Below are 23,041 nucleotides of genomic sequence, written 5' to 3'. Positions count from 1 at the left end.
TAAAGTTACTTTTTACATAAATAAATATATATATATATATATATATATATATATATATATTATGCTGCTGTGTTTAGAGTATGTTTTGTTTAGTTATGTTGATATATTTTGCTTTGCTTTTCTTCAGTAAAAAATGTACACTGCATTCATTATGTTCCTACATTTTTGAATCCTTCCTCAATAAAACATGTTTCACAGTATATTTATATATGATGTGGTTTATATGATATGCTGCAGGACTATATGGCCCAGTAAAAACAGAATTATATCATAAGCTAAGGCTTTTTGTGTCTTGAGATAACTTTTGTTATGAATTGGTGCAATACAAACAAAACTGAATTGAGTTTAAAACATTTTAATTGAATTTTTCAACATTCTTATTCAGTGCTTTAAGTAGTATTGGAGTATTATTCGACCATGGGAGGCCTAATTGTACTTTTCTATAAGGAATCTGAGTACTTTCCCATCACTAGATAGACTGTAGATAGTATAAAGTAGTAATAAACCAAACTTTTGCTCAATTTAATGCACTATTTTTTGCTGCTACATTCTCGTGGTCTGGTATTATCAGTAGCCTGAAGTGAGTATTGTTAATGTCAGTATAAATTTATTCAAATAGTTTGCTGCTACCAATAGGTTTTTGGGGGTTACCAAAGCAATTCCTATCAAAAAACCTTAAGGTCTATGGTACTGATGATTTCCAGTTCAAGATATTTAATGTCTCACCCCAAAAACATGCATCCCTGGAAGAAAGGGTGTTATAAGATTGTGACTTTTGGTGAGGAGTATAGGTAGAGGGAGTACAATGCAAACTATACATTTTTATTTAGCAATCATGTGCGGGCTATATTGTCCATTCATTCTTCTCTATAAAATCTTGGTATTTTCTCTATATATACATACAAAACAAACATGGATAACTGTATAAATGACTGTAAAAAGACCATAAACAACATAAAAATTACAGACAATACAGAAACATACACATAAAGGTCAAAGTCAATGTTAGCCCAAATATACTATATATACTAAATGGTTATCTAGGAGTACCAGTTAAAGTAAAAGCAGTTTTAATGCATACAAAATGGTTCTCTTCTTGAAAGAAATGTGGAGCTAAATGCAGTCTATGTGGAAGTTGTTGCATTAATAGTGCAATTTAATGAAAAATTAATTAAAGGTTGTGAATCATTCCCTCACATCTGTTTTCGTTTTAGATATACTACACTTTATTTGCCATTTGTAGGCATACAACAAATATTGTTTGGTAACTTTCAGCAGCAATAAAAACAAGATAAATTACCAATACAATCTAGTATCTAGAGTAATTTAGTATTAAAGCCACACGGATGAGCAGGTAAAGTAGTATTAAAAAAATACATAAAATATATTGCAACTCAATGCAACTTCCTTATCCCCATCACAATCAATCAAAACAGCAACATGAGAAGCAACACAAGAGTTTTGAGTGGAACAAAGCTCCGTTTACAGGAAAAACCATAAATGTCCGACAACCATCAAATCAACAATCCCTGGTGGCTCACGTTGCTTCTCGCGTTGCTACCGCTGGTGGTCAGCACTGAGTCCTCCTGCTTCTTCATCAAGAGCCACAGACCAACTTGTCAGGCATATTTATGTGATTCCCAGGGGCGATTACTGTCGAACATGTTTTGAATAATCACATCTAGAAATGGAAGAGAGAGACATGTTTCAACTGCTGTATGTTGTTCAGATAAGACTGCAAACCAAAGAGGACGGTGTGCTATTTGTTTTTTTGTTTTTTTGCTTTTTCCACCAGTGCCCCTGAGGTTTCACTGCAATTTCTCTGGCATTTGTTATTGCAGATGTTTATTGTGGTAATAGGGCACAGTGAAAATGACTGGCTGCGTGTAATCTTGGTAAGCTACCAGGCCTGATTCCCACATGTTTCTTAAATGAAGCTCAATCAGTAAGATCAGCCCAATCAGCAGTCCCGCAGGGTGTGAAACCAGCAGTTGGTTGTGGCTGATGGCAAATGAGGTTGGTAAGGGATGAGGGTATATTTTCACTTTGAGTGGTTTGGGTTGATGATGTGATGTGTGTTTAGTCAGGCTGTAATTGCCTGTGTGCTTATCCACAGTTTCAGCTTCCATGATTTCCCAGTCGGGTTTGGATCTCTAAAGGCCTGCGCTCATCCTCCTCCTGAAACCTAATTTATACTTTATCTCAGGTAGTTTTAAGGAAGGCCAGGTGTTCAAGATGTTCAGATACGCACTTTAAAACTGTTTCAGTATGTAAGAAGTGGCTCTCTTTTGGTCGTTTAAGTCACTTTTATCACTTTCTGATGAGTCACTCTTTATAAAGGGTTTATAATAACAATAATTGTTATAAATGGTTGGTTATCCGTTAATAAATTCTTGTGGGTTTTATACTTTCTTGTTCCTGCCTCTTGGCCAGGTCATTGTTGTAAACGAGAATTGGTTTTCAATTAATTTACCCGCTTAAATTAAGGTAAAATAAAATAAAAAATAATCAATCAAGTCTGCAGTTATTAACCTCCACAGGTTTTTCCAGAGGTTAAGCAGTATGTTTCACAACCTGGCAACCCAAAAGTTGACTTGAGTTAATGACTTGAAGCTTGTAGCTGACTTGTAGATCTATAAAGCACTGACTTATAAACCACTAATAAAGCATTAGTCTCAACTTACAATTTACAAAGCCTTTATAAAGGGTGACGCATTAGAAAATGGTACCAAATCTTTTTGTTTTTATTTTTGAAGCTACAAAGCAAAACATTTGCTGGTGCCAACTTCTTCAAATAAGAGGAAAACTCACTCCAAACCACACATTTCTTTAAATAGACATTTCAATCCAGTCAGATTCCCTTTTTGTCTGACACAAGGAAGATCCAACTGAGATTGAAACATTCCTCTTTTTATTGATGGAGTTTCCCCTATAGCCTTTCACTTACTTGTGATGCTCCTTCTATTCCACCTTCTAAAATGTAAGGATATACTGCATTTCTGTGCTGTATATTATTGTAAGAATAGATTTGGGTTTTGGTTTGACATTTTATAACATTTTTGATCAATAATGAAAATGTCCTTTCGTCACTGGCTGATACTAACATTAAAGATTATGTTTTTGGCATTTTGCCTTCTTTGGACAGCCTGCAGCCAAGACCGGATTGCCGCTTGAGGGAACTCCAGGTTTACAGTAGGTCAGCTGGTTTGTTCTGGGAATATGCACAACTAATATTAACTGATATGATTAAGTCTTGAAGAGGATCAGTTTGGTTAGACTTTCATTATTACAGCTTTGTCCTTATATGTTGCATACTCCTAAATTAATTAGTTTAATCAAATTAAACACGGCAAATCCAGGGCCAGGTAGTATCGGGGTTAATATGGACCCAGCAGCTAATTTTTGCTCCAGGTCCCCATAAGATTAATCCTCCCATGCTTACAGTGTAGATATAGACAGGAAATGTGGACAAAGAGAGTGAGAGAGAGAGAGAGAGAGAGAAGTAATGATTATTTGGTGTATAAAAAGTCTCGAAGTAGTGACTAATGCCACTTACACAATTTCCCAGACAAGTGACGTCTTCAGATTATTAGTTTTATTCAACAGTTTCAAACTCAAATATGTATTATTAACCTTTATATAAGATGGAAAAAAGCAGAAAATCTTACATTTGAGAAGCTGGAACCAAAGAATTTGGCATTTTTTGCCTGATGGCTAAAAATAATTATTCAATCAGTATTGAACTATTCTTATCAGTGAATCGACTTATTGTTTCTCCTTTCCTTTCCCCCCCACATCTGGTCCCATCGCAACACTAAACCCTTCTGTTCTTTCCCCTGTCCTCTCGCCCACGTCCACCACATCTCCTCTGGGCTCACCACACAGCCTTGTGGCGACCACATGTGCATCACCGAATCTTGAATTTACAATCCCATCACGTGAATTAACTACATTTGTCGAATAACAAAAACTCCCGCTTGGCCCAGTCTGGGTTTTGGACTATTTGCACTTTGACAGAAGACATTATTTTTTTTCCCCTCTGTCCCTTCCCTTCCTACGATTATCCCAGCACGACTGGAGCTGAGCGGGTGAGGGCGACCAGCATGTGTGAGTCGGTTCTCAGTCTTGAATAATTCAGCCTGCTTATTTACATGTTCTTTACTTACACTGAAGCAGCATCTGCCTGTCACACTGCTGTTAAACACACTCATGATTATGACTTCTGCCTCGCCCCTGGCATTACCCAGTTGTATTAAATACTGGATTTTGGTGAGAGTGCGTGTGTGTGTGTGTGTCTCGCTGTGTTTGTAAGACAGAGAGAAAGCAACTGAGAATATTAATTCTGTGTGTTTGTGAGTGTTAACTCGTGTGTGTTTACGGCGGTACATTGGCATGTGTATGTGTGTGTTTTGCTCCCACCATGCGCAGTGTCATTATGAGCGCCGTTACTTAAAGAAGATGGATGTCACAGAGTGTGTTGCCCTCTGGCTCGGGTATAGAGATATGACAGTCTGTTTATCATCAGAACCAGTTTATTGTTGCTTTTGCATAATGATCCTGTTTAGATGGATATTTTCATACTGTCACACTGCTTTGAGCTGTGTGTTATGTCCTGCCTTGTGTCACATGCACGCCATTGTCTGTCTTTCTTTTATGCTTATCATGCATTTTGGACACCTTTTATTAATGAGGTTTATTGAGATAACGGAATAAGAGTCTCATGAGAAACAAACACTAAGCAAGTGTTGAACACACACAAATATTTACATATGTATGATGCCCATGAAATTCCCTCAATTAAAATGCTCTATGCATTAATAAATAAACAGGTGTTCAATGGGTTATAGCTGATTCTCACAAGCTAAACCGGGTTCATTCATAGTGTGCACATCTTTGTCTTGATTTTTTTTTGTGAATCTGCTCTGAGACCCTAATGTCCGCCCTGCACACACACACACACACACACACACATACACACAAACACATCTTGCTCAGACATGCTCCGTCTGTTTGTGCTTTATTTTTCATTCTGCCAGCGGCCAGGACCAAATTCCACTGAGGGAAAAATGCAGAAACAAAGGCAATAGGGTATTAAAAACGAACACACAAAAAACAAATTTTCCCAACACTGTGGTGAACTTTCTTTTTTTTCTTTTTTTTTCTTTCTTTTTGTTTTTTACAAATGCAGGAGTGTATTGGTTTGTTCCTTTTGAATAAACAGGCAAAAATTAAGTCAAAAGAATTAGCAATCTGTTTTCATCACGGAGCCCTGAAATGAATTATTCCCTAAACCTTCAGAGTGTTTCAGACACAAATATTTTCTTTGGATGTGCCTAAGGGGAAGTGCACACTGTAGAAAGAAAACAAAACTGGGCGCCATCTATTTCCTACATTCCAGAGTCTGTTAGTGTTTGAGAGTGTGTGTGTGTTTGAGAAAAAGAGTACACCAACGACGTTTGAGAGTGTGTGTGTTTATACATGATGTTAGATTTGAGTTTGTGTACATCCACGTGTGCGTATGTATGTCATACAGATGTAAACGTCTGCATGCAGACGTGTATTTGCTTGTTCACGTGTCAGTTTGCGTACAAATTTGTTCACATTTGTGTGATTAAATATGTGTGTGTAAGATGATAGACAGGAGCAGGTTAAGAGTGAAGGCAAAATGAGGAAGAGAGGTGGGATGACATGCAGCAAACGGCCACAGGTCTTTGCACGAGGGCTGCAAGCTCTACCAGGTGAGCTACCAGGGAGCCCCTGATGGTAAACTTCATGATACATCAGCTATGTTTCCTTGAAATCATGTTCATATATTACTAATTTGTTTTGCTTTATACGATCAGAAGGAAATATAAGTCTCTTACTTCAAACCACTTTCAATATTTAATTCAATATTTAACCATGTTTCTTTAACCTTTAAAAAACAACATTTTGTATTCCAAGAGCAGTGTCTGTGATTTTCTTTGCAGATAGGTTCAGCACAGGTAGTGCTGGTTAAAATGTTTGTTGTTAAGTCTCGGGATCACTAAGCATATAGATGTACTAGCAAATAACAGACTGCAACATGCACTGAATGTCCTCCGTTGCCAATAATAAACACAGACAGAAACTGAACCAAGGTACTTCAGGGATGAGGGTAATCATAGTCAACCACAAAAGAGTTCCTTGTGATCAGAAGCACATCACTACTTTATTTCCTCTGACTGGCTCATGTTACATCAAAGGGTTTAGATTAGATTTGAAGTGTGACAACCTGGGATAATAAACACTGGTAAATACGTTCATTAAAAACAGTTCCCAATCATGTTGATATCAAATGTAATCCCAGTGGCATTATCTTTCTTACAAACACATTTGCTGTTGCAGTTGAGACTCAGATGGAGTACAGATTGTTCAACAGCATTTGAAACCCTGTTTCCTTAAACCTCTTTGGACTTTGGATTTGGGTCTAGCAACTTTTGTAACTTCAGAAAAACCAACAATCCAACAAGCATGGCTGCTTCATGCAGCGGTTGTTCAGGTGTGCGGATTGGAGAAAGTAGGCAGGCTTTAAACTTCTATCTCAAGCTTGTTCTTTTCATTCTTCACACAGCTACTTTGGATGCAACACCATGAATGTTTTTAAGGAGAAAACTATCTTAAAGTGTGCGGTGTTTGAATATTTGGAACAGGCAACAACACTTTTGTATTTAGACGTGGTTGGACGACACTAGTTCGTTTCAAGCACACAGTTTTAAACTTCCCTATGTCATCTGTCTAATGCTGCTTAAACATTCCTCTGTTGCGTGTGTGTGCACATTTTTGAGAGCTCATGCATGTGTGTACTGTACTTTTGTCTGCAGTTGTTATTTCCTATAGCGACAAGTTGACCCTTGAACTTTTTGCCAGAGGACATATGTTTTCAATGGGTGTGTCAGGTTCAACACTTAATTCTCTCTCACAGACAGGAGGGATTAAAGTCCATAGGCATGTGTCTACAGGGAATTGGATTATCTCATGTTTCAAGGCAGTTGTTAATGATTAAGGCTTTATTTAAAATGCTGCGCATAACCACTGACTACTGTTTAGCGGCCACTGAACGTGTATTGATTTGTGGAGATTACTTGGGCTCAGTAGCTGATGTCTCACAAAGAAGACTGAATTTATTTTGTGAAAAAAAAAATGTCATTGAAAATATGTTACTATAATGCAGGGAAATAATCTTTACATAGCATTTAGGTTTTATTGTATAGGCAGGTTTAGTTTTGTGCACCTCAGTGCCTAATCTTTAAAATAAAGACAATCTTTATACCCCCCTTCACTATAGAGGCTCAGTCTAATGTTCATGCAGCTGAATGCAGCACAGACATCATAGATCCCAACTTTTGGTGAAGGAAATGCTTTGTGATCAGTGGAGAATAATATTGCACTCAATATCAATTTTCTCTGTCAACATTTACCATGGGAAATTTAGCTGGTACAATGGCAGAGGACTCGAATAACCAAAGCTCTTTGTTTGAGTGGAGTGCAATCTGATCTAGCTGCTGCTCCAGTTCTTGGAAGACAACGAACGGCTAATGGAAGCGGCGTAACCTCACACTGTCTCACTCTCTTGCCTCCTTTACCCCCCCCCCCCTTCCTTTCTCACTCTTTTCCGTTATACCACTTTCTTTTTCTCTCTCTCCGTCCCTCTCCCCTCACCATGTTCTTCCTTCCTTTCATTGTAAGCCCCATGGCATAAGGTTCTAACAGAGAGAAATCCACACTATCCTCTGACACACCGCTTATCTCCTTTGAAATAAATGGACAATAATTACTGGGCTGTTGGTGGTTTTCACCTCAAGAATGCCACGTCTCCGCCTCCTGTCTGTTTCGACTGTTTCATCTGAGCCTCAACCACCCACTGCCCTCTAACTCAACTTCCGCCTCATGTCAATTACACGTCATTGGCACGACTGATTGGCAAATACAATATTGTTCCAAAGATAGCTGCAGAGTCTGGCTTCAGTAGAGTCTCTCTGCTGTGAGCAGATTGCAGATTGTAACCAAAGCTCTGTTTCAATCATGCAACGGACGTGCCAAGGTATCTTCTTCGGACATGAGAACAAATGTCTGCCCTATCAGCGTGGTTCCAGTTGATTAGGGCTCGGCCGTGATCACTGCCAGGATATCGTCATTTTTGGGTGTTTCCAAAGTGTTCAGGCCATATTAAATTTAGAGGAAGTGGAGAAAGATTTGTTGTTCCTAATTGTGTCAGTAGACTTTATCATTACTATTAAAGGAATACGTACTTTGACATTTAGTAAGATACTACTCTCATGTCTGTGCACTCAGTAAAAAATCCATAGATTTGAACATTTCCAAAGATAATCAGTGGGTGTTTCAGGGGCTGGATAGAAGCTCTCACATCTGACATTCAAAAGTTTCCCAATAAACTCAGAAATCTCAAGTTAAATTGATAGAAAATCGAACTCAAAAGACAAATAATAAGCAAACCTGGACATTCTGAAAACGACAAGAGGATAATGCAAATTTAGCAGATTCTGACTTTTTCCTTTGCTGTTTGGCGTTCAACATTTTGGAAAATGCACTTATTATTTTTCTTGCTAGAAGTTAGATGAGAAGATCGATACCACTCTTACATCTGTCCATTAAATATGCAGCTACCGCCAGGAGACGAGGAGACAGCCAGGAGCTTAGCTTAGCATAAAGCCTGTGAACAGGGAGAGACAGCTAGTCTTGCTCTGTTCAGTGGTAACGCAATGCACCTACCTGCACTTGTAAAGCTCACTAATTAACAAGTTCTCTTGTTTGTTTAATCTGTACAGACACAGTAAAAACTGCATGTTGTGGTTTTTATGGGTGGTTAAGCTCATCAGCTAATGGCTGTAGCTAAGTCCTTTCTGTTTGAGCTTACCATCAGCACACCAAACATGAGTTACTTTTCAACTGCATCATCACAAGGTAATTTTGACTTAATAATAATACTGACTAATTGTTCTCTGCAATGTTTTACCCAAAAAACTAATGCAGCTTGTAAATTTACATTCAGAAACCTAAAAAATATAGTAAAATAAAGTATACATGCTTTGTAGTAAATTACCTAAAACACTGGTATGTCCCTTTAAGACAATGACAAATGCTCTAGTCAACCTTTTTTTGAAAATTGGTGGGGGTGATGTCATGATGGAATAGCAAAAAACAGCTTACATTTCCTCTTGTAACATTTTATTTGTTGTTCCTGTTCATTTTTCTGCTTTTTGTCGGATGCACAGAGGAGATAAAACTGATTCCATGATGGATATAGATGGAAGCCAGAGACCGTTGAGCTCCTCCCCCCTCTCTCTCTCCCTCCCTCTCCTCCCCCACTGCCTCCTCTGCCTCCTAAGTATAAGCAGATTAAAGTTAATGATCTAAAGTGAATTAGATATTTAATCATCTTATCATCTTAGCGTAGTCAGGTCATAACTCTGCGCTGATCTGAAATCCCGTCTGTTTGACAGCGCACAGCAGAAGCACAATAAGCTAAATTCAGAGGTCAGTTTGTGGCCTCCAGTAGGTTCCACTAAATCAATTTGGAGATTGAGAAATTAAATTCACCCCCATGATTATTACAAATTTTTTTCCAGGACGCTCTGCTTTGGTTTGATGCAAAAACTGTGCGATTGAAGACAAATAGTAATGGAACAGAACTGACCCCAAAAGATGAAAAGTAACCTGCGAGACGCCTCCATTGATTCATCTAATTTCCTTCCTCATTTTTAAAGCGCTCTCCTCATCCTCCCCTTTGCTACTCTCTCTGTCACCCTCCATCTGAACTCTCACTGATTGAGGTGCGAGCACTTTGATTTGGCACACTTGGTTGCCCCTCACACACACATACGCTCTTTTCCTCTCAATTTTCCCTTGTTTTCTGCCTCTTTTCGCTGTTAAGGTGGCCTCTTTAGCTCTCAATCTTAATTACGTTGCTTCTTTCCTCTGTCGATATATCTGAATTCATTTCCATCTGCTCAGCTTCTACCCACTTTACATGCTCTCAGCCTGGAAGTGTAAACACTGCATTGTGGTTGTATGCATGTGTATCTGTGTGTGAGTTTCTGTATCTCTGCTCTGTATATTCAGTGTGTATCTTTACAGCTTCTTGCAGAAGTTCGTGAGGGCTCTGTGCGGAAAAACCGGAAGGCTGTCATGTTTCCAAAACTCAGCTGTGACTCATATTATCAATTTACCATGACCGTCTGTCTCGGGCTGTTCAAGGTTCACAGCCAGACAGATCTGATGATGGAGTTGAGGGGAAAGACATGGAGAGAGACAGACACAGAGTGAAACATGAAGTTAGATGGGAGAAAAAGCAGGAAAGAGCGAAGTGATATTACTGCAAAGAGATAATAGCTTCTGGTCCAATAACACAGTTGGGTCCTGTAAGTTTTCAAAGAGAAATGCTCTGTTTCAACACCATCTGAGTCCTCCCATGCTGCCTTATGACTATGGAAGATCACCGAGAACAAAAACATCAAAAGGGATGCAGCTTGTCTGCCAGACGCCGAAACAGCATGTGTGTCTGTGTGTGTGCACCTAATGCAGAGCATGCACCTCTCACAGTTAGGCAGATTGTCAACCCAATTTTAAGCACACACATATGCATATAAAAACACACACATACTCTCACAGAGGTGTATTTGCACACATTCGTGTACAGTGGAGGCAGCATCCCGCCGATACGCCTAGTGAATTTGTCTAAATGTCACATTACTGAGGCAGCCACATGCGCCTTTCCTCAACAGCCAGTCAGATAAAAGCCAGGGGGGGAAAAAGATGAGAAAAAGGAGGTAGATACAGGAGGTAAGTATTCATACAGAAAAGTGAGGAAATTCTGGTTGTGTTTGTGTCTCTGCAGTCATTGGTGTACCTCTTGGTGGTTTTCTTTTGCCACAGTCTTCACCTTATCTCCCTTCTCACTCCACGGGAGATAAGTGTGTTTCAGAGGAAATTAATGATTTTTACTGTGTCCGTGCTTATTTTGTTTTTTGTTTAGTTAGAATAAAGTGGCCAGGGAAGGTGCCCAAATCTTGTGCTAATTTATTGTTTTTGCAACTGATGTCTAAAGTCTGTGCAGTCGTATTATTAAAAGTAAGATGTCCTAGTGCATAAAACAGCATGTAGCTACACTTTTTCATTATGAAAGCAATAAGGAAATCATCAAAACTGCGGTTCCCCTGTAGATAAAGTAAATGAACCTCTTTATTGCCATGGGGACAAGACATGGGGAATAGACTTCATTTAGACTAGATTAGGCTTCTGTTTACTCTGGTACAGGATGAAATACTTGGTCAAAGGCCAGGGGCATGATTAATGTACCAGTTGCTTGTTTCCCACACATCTTTTGTGGGATTCACTCATATTTTCTTAATTTTGAAAAGTGGTGAGAACAACATTGGTTTGTGGTTGGTACCATTTGTAAATGCAGAAATATGCAATACTTTATATTTCACTGGAACATTTTTACTTACTTTTTCAGGTTGCAGGTTTCAGTCTTAACCATTAACCGATTTTCTTGGTAATTTGAAGGTGCATGATGTAAAATAAGTGACCATTTTTGTCCACTACACTACAGCACAGCAAACCACTGAAATGATTTAGATTGCTACAACACACCAGACCCAATCCACTCATCCATTTCAGTTGTTTGGGAACTGCCTGTCCCCCTACACACCTGGCAGCTGACAGATGTTTTTTTGGTCCCTGGTTTTAAATCAAACCCCATCCTTTATCTTCTTCACACATGTGCAGTTTCAGTTGCAATAACCGCACCAGTGACACTGTGGGTCCATCAGTCCACTGCACGCACTTAAAATTATGGCTGTCTCCTTCTCACACTTCTTGAATCAGATACAGGTTTGTTTTCTTTTTCATTTGTTTTTATCGACAAGGTTAAGAAAGAAAAAATATCATAACCATTATTGTGCCCCCATGCCTCGTGGTGAAAAAGGTATCATTCCTTCCTTACGTTGAGGTTCATCCGTCTACTAAGTTCAGTCAGAGAGTTAATCAGCATTGATGGATGTCCTTTGTCAATATGAAGCATGGTAGCAATCAAATGACAGTTAAACATCGATTGACCAGACAAAGAATGAGCAGGTCTGGTCAGTCATTGAGCAAGATGTTTAAATTTTACACTTTTTGAACTGGTATTGGCATATCGAAACCGTTTGAAGGATATCCGTTATGTGTGATGAGGCTGCTGCTTTAAGAGATTTTCTTGCCTAAGCGTTGGGAGTGATGGTGCAGAGAGGATGAGAGGACACTGCAGTGGGAGAGTTTTTCATTACTGTGCACATGTGTTTGAGTCTTATAAAGCCCACTGTTCAGCTGTGAAAATCGACTCATTTAGTGGCTCAACTTTACAGTTTCCACTCAAACAAATCCCAGTCTCAGCTGGCATATAGATTGAACTTGCTGATTTATAAATTGTTCATTGTTTTTCGTTCTCGGCATGATCCCTAGTTCATTGTGTCTGTGACTTGTTTGGATAAGTGGTCAATCTTTGACCTCTTTGGCTCTGACGTTTGCTTCGGTGTCTCTATGAATAAATGTTTTTCCTTCTCTTTCTTTCTTTCTACCACCCTCCTGCTCCCTCACTCCTTTCCTCTCCCTCTGTCTGTCTGTGCTGTATGGATGAGTAGTTACATCATTAGTATGCCATTAGCTCTGATCATTGATTCCTCCTGCAGATCTCCCCCCGCCTCCCCGTTCGCTGACACGGAATTCTGAGAAGATCCGTGAACTTTATCACCTTCAGCGTTCCGGTTTCCTCCTCAGAATTCCCACTGGATCAGCACTTTCCTCCCCTCCAGACCTTTTCTAATTATCCTGTTCCTGCCTTTCAATAAATAATTACAATAAAGGTCATCAATCAAAACCGAAACATTGATAACTGAAGAGAAAGTCCAATATCCCCTTGGCACAGCGGTCCTGCTGTCATAAATACGATGACGGACGGTGTGCGTTGGTGTGTGTGCATCCTGGTGAGTGTGTGTTTATAGCGGCAAATAATTTTCACATAAATCATGTGCTATGAGATAGATGAAAAGGATCAGGGAATGCAGTGCACACATGCGCTGCTGTGATTAAGCTTTGTCTATTTGTGTGTGTGTGTGTGTGTGTGCAGGCACGTGTGTGTGTGTGTAGTTTTCAGATGATAAAGGCAACAAAAGTAAACAAAATATGATCAAACACTACAGTTTGACCGGGAATTAAGCTCAGGCTAAGCCCACACATATTGCACACTATGCAGCCCTACTGCATTTTGATTAGCACACACACATACACATACACACACACCTGCATATGCTAATGTGAGTCTGCAGTGAGAGCCGTGGGGTACTCTCTTTGGAGCCAGTGATTGGTTGCTATCTGTCTTGCCTGGAGGAACGGCGAGGCGGCCAGGCCTCCCACCAGGCTCAGCCCAGAGAGGAGCTCTGATAACGGGGTAAAAATGTGAGCCATCCGCGGCGTCAGCCTGGAGGAACAGCCCCTCAGGCTTCTTGTGAACTGAAGCTGCAGCCTAAATGAGTTTCTGTGCCTGGCAGCTCAGTAGAACTCAACACTGTTACACACTGTTGCTCTGCACACACAGTCATTCGCACATGCTTAGGCAATGCACACACAAACACACAAACACTCACTAATCTGCACTTGCTCTCACCCATGCATACACCTGGTCAGCCACTTACAGAAGGAAATTAGAAAATCAGAGACGAACATTGTCTGTTAAAAGAGTAAACAGCCTCGCTAGTTGTGTTTGAACGTGGGAGCCCAAATGCATTCATTATCCTGTTGCTTATGGAGGCATTGTGCTCTGCATGTCAACACTCCGCCACCCCCGTACACTCATCATAATGCAAAGCCAATCACACACTCACAGGAAAACACACACACACACACACACACACACACACACTCACATGCACTCACAGCTTCAATGACTCCAAAATGAGGAAATGACTTCCATTGGACTTTAAAATATTCTTATCCTTTTTCTTTTGCCTCCCCTCACATCACTTCCCTCTCTCTATCCGTCTCCTTCGTTCCCCTCTAATTGGTCCAAATACATGCCGGCGGAGCCACAAACAGCACTAAATTAGTTTTCATCAAAACACAATTCCACCTGAATTCGACCTGCGAATGTGCTGAACACACAAAGATAAAGTGGTTAGGCTTTTAGAGGTGTCGGAGCCGAGAGATGATGGTTAGGAAGACACAGATTTGCTGAAATGGAGATTTTTGGGGATAGTGTTTGGTGGAAAAACAGGTTTCTATTAGGGTAAGGTAATGGGTAGAGCCAGGCATGTCTGTCTACAGGAGAGCGAGAGGGTTTCTCAGGTGTCGTTGAGGAGACAGAGCGTGAAACAGTTTGCTAGGCATGTCTAAAGATAGAGAGAGGAGCTGAGAGGGACCGGAGGAGAAGGTTGGCAGTGGGTGGTTAACCAGCCGATAACACTGCATTCTAAACAGGTGAAAAATGCGTCACAGATCTGATCCTCATCCAGGCTGATGATGACTTCTCATCATCAGTCGCTGATGTAGATGTTATTCATTGTAAAAGCTTGATGCCTCACCTGGTGGCTTCTGCTGACATCCATAATGATGACTTAATTTGTGCCTGAGTCTGAAGCTATTTTTATTCTTGTGCCATGGGCTTATAAGACACTACAAACTGATGTAAACCAGAGCAGGAAGGCAGTATATACAATATATTTTCCGATAATACACAAAAAACAAAGAATGCCAATTCATATAACAAACATAATCATATTTTCAGACCTTCATGTCTGCTACTAAGAAAGCACATGTAATTATTACCTACAATAGAATTACTGACCTTGAAAACATAACAATCTCACCTCAAGGCCTTTTAAGTTGCTCTTCTAGATCGTACACACGATCTTCATCAGCAGACTTTGCCCAGTTATCATACAGTTGCAGATGTTCAAAAGTCCCTTTTTTCTAAGAAGTTTAAAGTTTTTACTTAAGACTTTGATGAAACCGAACCCCATTTTTAATACCATTTATGGTCAGCATTTTACTGTCTACAACAATTGCAGCAAAGGTATTAACTTCCAGTTACTATCTTTGTTTGTGGAGAAGTCTGTGTAAGTAAAGCACTAGGGTAAATATACTTAGTTACTCTCCACCACCACACACCAGTGTGCATTGTGGATTTCATTCTGTATTGTTTTAATGTTGATTTGTCATTAATAATCATTGTTAGACTAGTAGTAATTTATTACTCATGACTCTTTTCAAAATAAATATTATTACTTTACTTATTACTCCCTGCCAACAAAAAATAGTTACTATTAATTATATTACTTTTCTACTAGTTATAGTAGATTTCTGCTATTCCCCACAAAATTCGTAATTCCCCTTCTCCCCAAATTTACTGAAATTGACCTACAACGATTAAAATCCACTTTTGTTTGTTAAAATCAAAGTAACAGGAATATTTCCAGCCACTGAATGTGAGTGTTTTAAGTAGTAGAAGTACAAAATTAATCAAAGCATGTGATTTGATTGTCGGTTGTAACTTTGTTTTGTGCGGTAACTATAATATTATTAGTGAAATGTATCATTAATTACACTACTAGTTTCTGGAGAAAGTAATGTCATTTTTTAAAGTAATGAATTACACTTAAACACTACAGTTACAACACTGTTAATAATACACATGCAATTGAAATGTCACATCCAATAGTTCAAACATTAAATATCTTGTACTATGCAGATACAGATGCTGATATTTTTAATGTCATTGCAATACAACCATGTATAGTTTCTACCTGTGGTGTTGGTATGTTGTAGATGAAGATTATCCAACACGTTTCTTTTTCATTTCTTCCTGTGATTTACTGCTAAGTGTTAAATGTTTCCAATTGTCTAATTCCTATGTGAAGATGAATTAACATTTAACGTCTCTCACCAGAACACAACATGTTTAATTCTTAAATCTTAACACAAGTATTGCATTTTCTACTTTGGATCCTGCATTGTTTACACTATCTTGTGGTCTTCTTTTTCCTTTTATTAGCATATTAATACCTACAAACAAACATGGGAACCATTTAACATTGCTACAGTGGTCGCAGAGTAGTTTTTATCATGATATCGATGTGACATATTGGACAACATTTTGATATCTGTTTCAATTAGTGCTGAAAAATTAGCTAATTAAATGATGAGAAGACTGCCAGAAAATGAACTGTCAACAATTCATCATTTAATTTATTCATCAAGCAAAAATGCGAAACAGTGGGCTTCTCAAGAACAACTCCTGTAGCCGATTCAGTCTTAAGTGGCACAGTGATTTTGTGTGGTCCAGCCCTGTCGTACGAGCCATGAACAGATAGTCTATCTACCTTAAAAGTCCAGTGTGTAATATTTAGGAGGATCTATTGGCAGAAATCAAATCTAATATTCATAGGTATGTTTTCATAAACATAAGCATTATTACATTCTCATTACTCACCACGGATCTCCTACTGGCTCTAGATAGGGGCGGTTGTGTTTTTTGCACATTTCACTGCCACCACAGTTTCTCCTTAGCGCAATCTGCAACTACACCAAATCCTGAATGTTTTTCGCCTTCAAATCGCCACACAGGGTTATCAGAGGGTAAAGACAGCACACCTGCAACAGATAATCAATTTAATTCGAGACGCATTCTCACGGTCAGCAGCCAATTACTCAGCAAATCAAGACATGGGAACTTTCTCACACACATGCAAGAGTCAGGAAATTACTATGTCAGCTAAAACATATAAGATTACATGAAAACGTGGTAACAGAGCTATTAAGGCTTTCAAACAGTCACTTATGGCTGTTACACATTCAATGATGAAGATTAGATTCAGTACAAGAACTGAGATAATGAAATGAACTAGATGACGTTCAACTTCCCGTACTGTGAGCAGAACCCAGTCTGCCGGGGTGAAAACCAGGAATCCTAACTACTACACGATATGGGGAGGGTCATTATTAATACATTTGGCAAATTGCTCAATAATGATAGCAATTTGATACCAATAGGTTTAACAATATACAGTGTTGTTTATCCATACTACTGTAACATAATACAGCTGGCAGCCATAATACAGCCAAGGTCTCATTTATTCACACGTAAACTCCTGCAGAGAGGAGCACCTTTTTATTTAGAACTGGTAATTTAATTTTTGAGCGACGCTCCAGGTGTGTTTACACCACACCATTGATACTTACGGGACTTATTAGGAGCACTTTATTCCAGTCTGTGTCGACTTCCCCTTTACTCTCCTTCCCTTGCGCAGAGAGGCAGAGGAAGGAGAGGGTGGTAACGCTGCTAACTGCCATCAGACAATATTAATGGCTTATGTGTGTGTGCATGTATGTGTGGTGTGTGTGTGTGTGTTTATGTGTGTGTGGCAGTCTCATTAAATAAGGTCTAGGCGCACTTAGTGTTTACAGACGATTATACTCAGACATCAACACTGATTGGAATAGAGAGATAATTGCTACAAACAAGATAGGGGGAAGTCACTTTCTCTCTCTCTTTCTCTTTCTCTCTCTCTCTCTCTGTCTCTGTCACACACACACACAAACACATGTCATGTCACACTTATGTCATATGATATTCTTGAGTCGGTCATGATAATCTGCATCTCTCATACACCTCTGCAACCCTCCCCTCAACCCCCTTTTCTGTCTTCCTCCCACCTTCCTAAACTCAAGGGAATGACTAACACCTGTCACGATCTCTCCAAGCCTGTTATAAAGATAATTTGAATCACACTTTGCAGCAGAATGTCACTCAGCATGCTACATGGTGTGCATGCACACACGCACACACGAACACACACAACACACCCAACCACACACACACAGAGAGAGCAGGTGTTCTAGTGTTTTGTGGAAATAACTAAATAACTGTGATGTAAAAACCATCCTTTAAATATGACTGAGTCATTCTCAGCCTGCAGACCGCACTGAGTGTAAATGCGCTCTATTGTAAACTCGTGAATTACTTTCCCATAATGCACTCTGTCAGCCTGACCTTGGCAAAGAGACTCTGCCCGCCACCCTATAAAGCAGGCTGTAATGCTGGCCCTGTCACAAACACAACACACACACACACAAACAAGAGTGGGGAAGTTACTACATTTGATGCAGGTGAACTAACAAAGGAGGAAGGAGCTTGGCGAAAGTGTGGAAAGTAAAGTTCTCAATCACGCCAGAAAGTGGTAGAGCGGAATTTATCCACGCACCTTAGCTAAATATTTGGTTTCAGAAGCTTGCTGATGTAGATGCCACTCACAGGGATAGATAAACTATAAACTATGGAAAACTATAGCTGGCAAACTAACCACTAACACATGTGCATGTGCTATGGGCCACAGTAGCCAATAGAGCATGCACATGTGTTAGTGGTCATACATTGATGCACATTCACACTGCATTTTTCATGACTTTTCATCATAGTTTCTCCTACATGTTTAGAGGGATGAGCTATATTATTATTATATCTGCAGTCTCACTACTGGATGTTACTGAATCCTACACAGCTGGACTTTGGGTACATAGCAGCTTACTTCTGGATTTTTGGTGCGTTATGGGTGGTTACACACTGGACCTTTAATACATACACTACTTCTGAGTTTTGTGGCGTAGGGTGTTTGTTTTGCAAAAAAGAAAAGAGGGTTTGAGGTTTAAACATTTACAAATACATAATACAAAGAGTAATAATTAACCTTGTTTGGAGGTCAGTTGGCAAACATTTTACAGATGTCTCTTTTTATAATTTCAGTCTATGGGGAAAATGTTTTTGGCTGCATGGGATTTGTTTCATAGCAGTACCTAAGTGGCCACCTGGACAAATTGGAGTGGTGGCTGGTGCGGGTGGTTTCCAGGTCTCTTAACACATCCACGCTCTATTCCTGCAAAGGTCAACTCTATCAAGATGGCTTCCTAATGGTCAATCAAAATGAACAAAAGTTGACCTTTATGCTAAAAGTTCATGCAGATTTCCTCGGCCTCAGTGAGTGAATTCACTGATTGTGGCGAATTCATTAGAACTGATTGATTCTGCAGCAAAATTTTGTCATTTCAAAGGCTGGTTTGACGTGTTTTGCCCTGTTGTTTTTATACCATCTCCACCATTTTATATTCCTCTTATATTTCTCCTTTCCTGTCATCTTTTTCTCTATTTGTGTCTTACATCTTCCCCCTTTTCGCTCCAACTGTCTGTCTTTCTTTTTTTTGTCTCTCTATTTCTTTGCATTTTTTATGCGTCGTTTCTTCAGTTGTGTTTTTGATTAATATTGATTTAGCTGTAATAGTTGGGCTACAGGGACCCCACATTTCAATAACTTCTAATTACACGCGCACACACACACACTCACACAAACACACAAGCTTCGATAAATCTAATTGCAAGTTCCACTCATAATGCCCCTGAGTCCCGGCCCACAAATTACAACAGCAATCTGACATTGTCAATAAATATGGGTGCCATTCTGCCCGGCTGAATTCTTGTGAAATGAAAGATGCAAATAAATATTGTGAGACATTTTCTTTGATCCCCCTTTTTTTTTTGCCTCAGTCTTTCTCATATTTCTGAGTTCTGTCCTTCTTTCTTTACTTCCTCTTCACATCATACCCTTCCTCCTCTCCCTCAGCCCACCCTCCTGTCTCGACTTTGTTTCAGCTGTTGATTCAGCATCAATCACTGCGAAATCTAATTTGTCAAACCTCAATCTAGCAGGGCCCTCAACCCCGTGCTGCTGTCTGTTTGTCTGGAGCCCCACAAATGAGATGTGTGATAAGGCAACAGAGGGAGTTCTGCCGGGAATAAAAACAGACTTTTGCACTTTGAAGTCAGAGCAGATCAAAAACAACAGAGGGCTCTTTGTGGTACAAAGGGAGCGTTTCTCCCCTTCATCCATCATCCCTCGTTCCTGCATCTTTTCTTCGCAACCAGTCTGTCACTCTGTGAACTGTCACATATCACATACAGGGCCCCAACCTGCCTCACCTACCTGCACTATCTACCTATCTACCTACCACAGGGAAGAGATCTGACTCCGGGTGTGTATGAGTGTGTGCACCTATGTATACACGCGTCCCTTGAGGGGTTTTTGGCAGGCAGTTCAATTTGCGCAGTCTCTACGCTGGCACACAGCTGATAAAGACATGCAGTATATTATGTTTGTCTATTTGTCTTCTCATTTCTAGGTCGTATGCTTTTAGTTGCGTCTTGCAGGCAATCTTCTTGCCCCAATTATTTTAGCACACCCAGGTTCTTTCCTGTCACTTTGATTTTTGCAGCACACTTGTGCCATCAACCCTGGAAAGACATCGTCAGTGTCAGTGCTGATGTTCAGGATGTACAGTACATCTTGTGTCCCATCAGCCCCACAACTAGCCTTCATCACACCCTCTCCCCACCCTCTCCCACCCCAGTCCCATGTTCCCGACATGGGAGTCATTTGTCTTCTCTGTGTCCGCTGCGATGATGTGGGATAACGTCGGGGCCAGTGGAGCAGACAGGGGAGTATTGGAATATCGATCCTCCTCTGCTCGCCCTGTCCTCCTGCTGGAGTTTTTTTTCTGCCTGTGTGATAAAGCGACTGGTGCTGATGGGGTTTGGCTCCATACATTGTTTCTTATACCTTTTGTGCACGTGTATGTGTGTGTGTGTGTATGTGTGTGAGACAGCAATTTATTTGTTGCAGAGACCTGTTTGTGGCTGTATAGGAGTGTTCATGTTCAAGTTAGCTCCGCTCTCTCGACATTTATATCCAGTTAATTCCCAGTAGTGTCCATTTACACTGTACACTAATGACTGTGCAAGTCAGTCAGATTCATTTTACAGTATAAAGTCTGCAGATAATACAGTCAGTCATAGTAATAATGGAGATAACAAGTGGACTGAAATGGAGTAATGCAACTCTGCAACTGAAAGGATTCAGGATTATTACAGCTTGGATGTTATTTTCAGATCATTTCTGAGATCTGGAAACACAGCTAAAAAAAGGAACGCAAGTAGTCAAACAAGCTTTTTGAACAAACTCCCAGCTTAGGTTATTAGCGTATTTGGAAGGGAAAACGAAGACAGACGATAAACCCATTACCCAAACTGCCTGCAATAAACATCTATCACAGTTTACAAACCAACTTCCTTCTTCAGATTTTACCAATCATACTTTCTGCAGTTGTGTGTGCACACAGTTTTACTGTACAAAGAGGGATTATTCTCTTTTGGTTTTACCTTAAAACAAGTGGTTTAGATAATCTGAATATCTTATTTAGAAAATGATTACTCCCAGATTATACCAATTATTGCCAAAGCTAAAGATATAAACCAATTGTTGTAATGAACCCACATTTTCCTATATAGTACAAGCATTAAACTCTTTTCTGGCTGAACCTGCTGGTTCCCTGCACCCAGGAATGGTACTAAAATAATATACTGATATCGTTTATTATGAGTTTTTGGACCCAGTGGCTCAAGATACGATAATATAATAATTATGTTTGAACTTGTATGAAATTGTCTTCATTATTTCATACATTTCTGTAATGATTGTGTATGCACAAAGGTCTTGAGGGCATCGTGTGACTCACAATTCAAACTTGGCCAAGCAAAGAAAAACAAATTAAAGTTAGTCACAACACCAAAACTGGTATACAAAATGTGGCTGACTAAGCACAAAAGCTATAGTAATCTAACTCTTGTACAAATCAAAGCATGAATTTTGTTACTTGGATCATTGATTTTTAACTCAGCTGGATCTCACATATAAGGATAATGTTCATAGAGAAGACTCTACTGTAATTCCTCTGAAAATGTAGGTAATACAACATAAATATTGTAGCTGTTTTTTGAAAACCTAAATTTAAAGCATCTCACCCTTCTGTTTTTTTCCCTGGTATGTTGAACTGTCTGTATCTAAGTCTCGCATTCCTCCACATAATCATTCCCAAACAAATTATTCATGAGGTGTCCTGCCCACTGAACAACTGCAATGAACTGTTACCCTCTAGTCAAAGGTTTAGATTGCCCTCTGTGGATGTCCTTCATCTCGACTATTTGCCCTTAAAACAGGAAGATAAATAAATAGTGAAGTCGAAATTAACTACTGTTTTTAAATTGGAAGCAGTTAACACATTTTTAATATATATTTTATGTATATTTTATTGCATTTTATTTACTTCCTGCGTCGGCTGACCTATGAACTTTGATGGCGTGTGCTGCCAAACCAAACTGTCTTAGCTAAGAAGCAGTTTTAGGTAGAAAGTGTGTAACACTTAATTCACACACCACCAACTATGTCACCGATTTGGGGTTTTATGGAGCAAATGTTTTCTGGTTTTCCCTCTGATGGCTGTCTGTGATTTACAGTGATGGACAGTAAAGTAAACTGCCTTGAAATGTAGCTGCTGTTAGCTGGTTATCTTAACCATACGGCCAGGGACTGTGTGCTCAGACCACCCGGAGAATGTTAGTGTTTACACTGGTAGCACAGGAGCTTTGGACTTTCTACCCTAGATATGGTGAAGCAAATCTGAAAGCACTGACCACTACTGGCTCAACAAAACAGCAACGTTGCTGTGTTGCCTGCACAGAAGCTTGCCAAACTGCAAAGGCTGGAGGAACTACTTGAGACTTGTAGGTAAGTTAATAGTTGTTTCTTCTGTCTCTCTCTGTCTCCTCCAGTATCTTCTTTGTGTCTTTGTGTGTGTCTACATGTGTAGCATACAGACAGGAAGGTAGTGAGTGTCTTTCTCTTTGTAATTAATAAGAATTTACAGACATATTCAAAACATCTTATGCTTTTCATTACAGATATGTGTCTGAACTGCTGGAGGGAGAGCAGTATGTCTTTTGTTCAGTGGTGTTGCCATCTTTCCGTCACTTGTTGGGAGTTATGGAGCCCTCAGACACTCAAGACAGTCTTTACCACAGACCCAGCTAAGCGGAAGGACAGCACCGACCTCACACTCCTCGTTAAAGATTGGTACTGTGCTAGAC

This window comes from Morone saxatilis, unplaced genomic scaffold (genome assembly GCF_004916995.1).
Source record: "Morone saxatilis isolate NCDOM2014 unplaced genomic scaffold, NCSU_SB_2.0 Contig3, whole genome shotgun sequence".
Classification (NCBI taxonomy): domain Eukaryota; kingdom Metazoa; phylum Chordata; class Actinopteri; family Moronidae; genus Morone; species Morone saxatilis.
This window is presented reverse-complemented; position numbering follows the sequence as displayed.